Source organism: Ranitomeya variabilis, chromosome 4, assembly GCF_051348905.1.
Source record: "Ranitomeya variabilis isolate aRanVar5 chromosome 4, aRanVar5.hap1, whole genome shotgun sequence".
NCBI classification, from domain to species: domain Eukaryota; kingdom Metazoa; phylum Chordata; class Amphibia; order Anura; family Dendrobatidae; genus Ranitomeya; species Ranitomeya variabilis.
This window is the reverse complement of record NC_135235.1, coordinates 668,750,123-668,755,288: the sequence shown is the minus strand read 5'-3', so window position 1 is coordinate 668,755,288 and position 5,166 is coordinate 668,750,123. Positions and strand designations below refer to the sequence as shown.

At 46.2% G+C, this 5,166-nt stretch overlaps 1 long non-coding RNA gene across 2 annotated transcripts; it reads right to left on the bottom strand.

Moving 5' to 3' along the window:
• Positions 1-339: 339 nt before the first annotated feature.
• LOC143769288 (uncharacterized) lies at positions 340-1,582 on the bottom strand. 2 transcript variants are annotated; one of them, XR_013214325.1, is made up of 4 exons: positions 1,476-1,582; positions 1,305-1,371; positions 856-914; positions 340-745 (listed from the first exon to the last, which is right to left on the bottom strand). It is a non-coding gene; the product is annotated as an uncharacterized LOC143769288 (long non-coding RNA). The 2 variants fall into 2 exon arrangements; XR_013214326.1 differs by lacking the exons at positions 1,305-1,371; positions 1,476-1,582 and adding an exon at positions 1,142-1,221.
• Between the last annotated feature and the right edge of the window lie 3,584 nt (positions 1,583-5,166).

The window sequence follows — 5,166 nt, the reverse complement described above, 5'->3', positions numbered from 1 at the left end:
AAAGGCATTAATTGAGTCTCGAGAAGGTTGAGGAGTATTGACATCAGAGTCTAGGTTATATAATGAAGAGTAATAGGAGGCAAATTCATCAGCGATATGAATTGGATTATAAATCCGAGAGCCATCCGATTTCAGAAGATAAGGAATTTTGGAGTGGGCTTCTTTTTTTTTTTTTGACGCGTTTAGCTAATAAAGCGCCTGCTCTGTCACCCATGGAGTAGAATTTGGCTTTCGATTTCCTGAGCGAATTTTCTGCTCTATGGAGGAGAAGCTGGCGGAGGTGTAATCGTGCATTAGAAAGACTGGTGAATAATTGAGAAGGGATATAAACCACGGCACTCAGGGCTTCTTGGAGGTGCCCAAGTTAGGTATCCAACCCGTCAAACATAAGTAGAAAATACTTGGCACTCTGGAGAGTTTTTTTGCAAGTTTAAGAAATAGATTTTTATTCGGTGCATCCAGCTCAATATTTAAACGTTTTCGGTCTTATACAATCAGACCTTCATCAGAAATAGTTGTGAGAACTGAAGAGTATACATACAAAAAAAGGGGAGAGAAACATTTTTTAGGCAATATTCATGATGCACAACGTATATATAAATACATGTATAAATACAGTTCATTACGTTTTAACATGTCATACTGTTCAAAAAACATGGTAAGTGACAAGCAGCAACTGTGGCGGTCTGAGCGAATCCGGCCCGGAGTAATGTGAGACGTAGGTCCTATACTGAAGATGCTAGAGCTTGAAAACGTGATAAGGAAAAATATATACACAGTGAGGTGAGTATATACAGTCTATTACCATGCAAGACTGGGGTATTAGCTGATGGATATATTGCTCCACAAGGATACAGGTTATAGAGTGGCCCCAGAATAACGGGGACGTGCGGGTACAGTGCACTGTGAGCTGCCTAAAATAAAGAGAAACAGAAACATGAACACATGAGATACTTGGCGTGATGCTAGGTGGTGGGCCAAGGAGTCCCATAAGTTATGTCATAATGGCAATGAAGTCTACGGTGTGACCACTCAAGACCCAGGTCCCTAATCGCTAGTTGTAAGACATGCAGCTGTGTCAAAGAAATGCAGTTATATGGATCAATTAAGTTAAGGTTCCTGGGGACTAAAGTACAGATACCTGGAGACCGCAGTATGTGTGTGTGTGGATATACACACAACGGTCAGAAGACAGCAGGGAAGCAGGAGCGCAGGGCGTCTAAAGAGATACAGCAGGGATGTACATGAAAACTACAGCTCATAAGTCCACTCTAGAAAAAACGCCATATTATACAATGCAATACCTTGCTGCTGGTGGCAATAAGTGAGAACAGCGCTGAGGAGGGCGAGAGACTGGCAGGGACAAAAGCGCTGTAGAAACAACAGAACAATAGTAGTAAGTTACATCACAAAACGGGGGAGGGGGGTTGGGTTGGTAGAGGAGATCGTAGTGCCAAGCAAAACCGCTGCTATACCTTAGACCGCCAGTGTTGCGTGCGCCGTGCCACGAGGATAGACGCGCTCCAGGGCTGCTGAAGGGGGATGGCACTTCCGGGTTTAAGTGCTCACCGCCGCATGTCAGCTGACCCAGCGCGTCATAGGGCCATGTGACCGGGGGGGGGCTGCGCCTGCGTAGAAGCCAGGCTGAAGGAACGATCAGGACTAATGCTGGGAAAAGCTAGCGCCTGCGCAATAAAGGAAGGGGCATGGGAGCTGCTAATCTGAGAATGTATATGGGGGTGATGTAAGGGAAGATCCCTAGGCAACGCACCTAGTAGCAGCGAGACGATCCCTAGACACAGGTTCCTGTGAGATGGTCACACCAACATAATAGAGAATAAGTTAACACTCTATATGATAAATGGCACAAAGGAGGTGCATACTATACCCGGTAAAGTGCATGGTGCAGAGAGTGCAATTAACGATTCTGTGAAGAGAGAAATGAATGAATTAAAGATAAAACAATACAGTTAAAAAATGACACTATATGACAATCAGGCTACAATAGCGTACTCATGTCACCTCTGTTACTATTTACACGTCTAGACAATGTTACAGAAAAGCTGAGACGTCGTAGTCCCTGTTTAGCCCTCTGGGCTCTAGAGTCTGTAATGTATGAATCCAGTATGCTTCCCTCCTGAGAAGCATATTGGTACGGTTTTGACCTCTCCTAGGGATGTCAATCTGTTCAAGGACCTGGAACCGGAGTTGGGAGATATTATGGTTTCTTTCAGAAAAATGGTTTGGAAGGGGAAGGTGTGTTTTGTTGCATCGAATTGTGGACTTATGTTGGGCCACTCTATCTCGTACCATCTGTGTGGTCTCCCCTACGTATGCCAGACCGCACGGGCACTTGATGACATAGATTACGTGTGTGGACTCACAAGTGAAAAAACCTTTTATGGGAATGGCTTTGCCCGTCTGGGGGTGGGAGACTGAAGAGCCCTTCTGGACGTTGCTACACTGCAAGCAATTTAAGCACGGGAATGTGCCTCATCTCTGGGTCTGTAGAAAGGTCTGTTTCGGGACAGTGGTACTTGAGCCAATGTCTGCGCTGACTAGTCTGTCCTTGAGATTCCTGGCTCGCTTAAAACAAGACATAAACGGAGATTTAAACTCTGGAATGTGGGGGTAACTTCTGGTTAGAATACCCCAATGCCTCCTAATGGTGGACTGTATCAGGCCCGAGAATGGATGGAATGTGGAAACGAAGGGGATTCTCTTGCGGTTATCTTTGGGCTTGCTCACGGATATGTTTCGTTTGGCCTCCGTCAGGATCCCCCGAGGGTATCCCCTATCCGTGAACTTCTGTTCCATCTCAAGGAGTCTGATTTGTTTGACACTGTCATCAGAGACAATTCTATCAACTCTATGAAATTGGGATTTGGGAATGGAATTTTTGATGGAGGGTGGATGGCAGCTGGTGAAATGTAAAAGGCCATTGCGGTCCGTTGGTTTAGTATACAAATCGATAGATAAGTGACCCCCCCTGCCTTTATAGATCACAGTATCCAGGAAGTTGATCCTGGACATATCGTATTGCATGGAAAAGCCAAGCTCGGGCCAAATATTGTTGATATGGTGATCAAATGTAATTAGTGACTCAAGGGGCCCATCCCAGATACAGAAAATATCGTCGATGTACCTACGCCAGATCTTGCAGTGGGTTGTGAACAGGGGGTGATTGAACACGAAATCGCTCTCAAAGGCCGCCATATACGCTATAGCGTAAGGGGGCGCTACATTCGCGCCCATTGCTGTGCCTTGTAGCTGGGCATAGAAAACGTCCTGAAACATGAAGTAGTTCTCCTTGAGAACCAACCCCAGGAGATCGGCACAGAAATGTCGGATTTTGATGTCAATCCTATTTTCAATCAGTAATCTGTCAGCAGCCGCTAGACCTTTGTCATGAATGATGGACGTGTACAGGCTATTGACATCCCACATGATGAGGAAGGAAGAGGGAGATATGGGACCCAGAGACTTGATGACTAGAATGAACTCATTGGTGTCCAAAAGAAAAGATCGGGTGGTTTTTACGAGTGGTGTGAGAATTTTTTCTAATACCATAGATAGTGGTGATAAGACCGAGTCTGTAAGGGAGACAATGGGCTGGCCAGGAGGTTTGGTTAGTCTTTTATGTATCTTCGGAAGCACATAAAATAAGGGGGTGATGGGGTCCTTTTTGATGAGAAAATCCCTCATCTTACTGTCAATTGTGCCTGCTTGGAAATGGAACTCAACAATGGGTGCAATTTTCCGTACTAGTTGGCTCACTGGATTATGTGGTAGTATTTTATAAACCCTAGTATCCCCCAGCTGTCTAAATACCTCGTCCAGGTAGTCAGTCCTGTCCATCACTACCGTCGCCCCACCCTTGTCTGCCGGTTTAATAATTAACGATTTATCAGACGAAAGTTGCTCCAGTGAAAGTTTTTCTGAAGCTGAGAGATTAGTCTGGAACCGGAAATTCCCTTGGTCCATTTGTCGAATGAGGGTGTGAATGTCTCTCTCAACCAGGGAAACAAAAGTTTCCACTGGAGGATTGGACCGTGGTGGCATGTAGAGGCTATGGTTCCGAAGCCCCAGGTTGTGGAGTTCCAGGCTGGGTTTGTCCTGTCTGACGGGATTCAACACTGGAGGTTGGGCTGAGAAGTGGACACGCAAGCGGAGGTTCCGATAGAACCGTTGCAGGTCCATGCTGAGTTCGAAAGAATTAAATTTATACATGGGGCAGAAGGATAAACCCTTCTGGAGGATGGCCAGTTGGTGCATGTCCAAGCTTTTGGACGAGATGTTCACTACCAGGGGAAGGTCCTTACCTGTGAGCGTGTCGCCACCTGGTTTCTGGGTTCCCCGGTTGCATTGGCCCCCCCGCCTCGTCTTCCTCTTTGGCGGCCGCGATTGTTCCCTAAAAAAGAAGCAGAGTTTGAAGCCCCGGGCCTGCTGTCGGTGGAACCAGAAGAGCTTATCGAGCTGTGCCGTCTGGTGAAATGCCGAGAGTCCCGCCACTGATAGACACGGTTCTGTAGATAGTCCTCGGTATCTCGTAAAAACTTTGATCTTTTCCTTTTTTCTACTTCCAATCTGTGTAGCCGTAGTTGTTCCTGGTTCTTCGTTTTGAGCTCCTGGAACTCCTCCCGGGGCATGGTACTGGTTAATTGGGTTTCGATGGCGTTTATTTGGGTATTCACCGTATCCAGGTTTTGTTGTAGGTAAGAGAGAGTTAAGGTCATGAGGTCTGCTGAGCATTTGTTCAGGATATGTTCAAACTTTTCACAGTACTCTTTGTCCTCCCTAAAGAAGGTTGGTTGTAGAGGGACCCGTAGGCCTCGTGGGATCCTCTGGACCCGAAGGTACTCAGCTATCGTAACAATGTGTAGTTCTAGATTAACCGCTCTTCTGGACTCACGTTCCAAGTCACGGTTCTTGATTTCTTTAGTTGGGATTTGGAGGAAGTCGCTTGGTGCGGTTACTTTAGAAAGAATCTCCGCCGCTTCTGCTGCGTTGAAGGAGAAGGTTTCAGACATTGTCCACGGTGCTCGTGTAAGGATACAACATGTAGAGATATAAACCACGGCACTCAGGGCTTCTTGGAGGTGCCCAAGTTAGGTATCCAACCCGTCAAACATAAGTAGAAAATACTTGGCACTCTGGAGAGTTTTT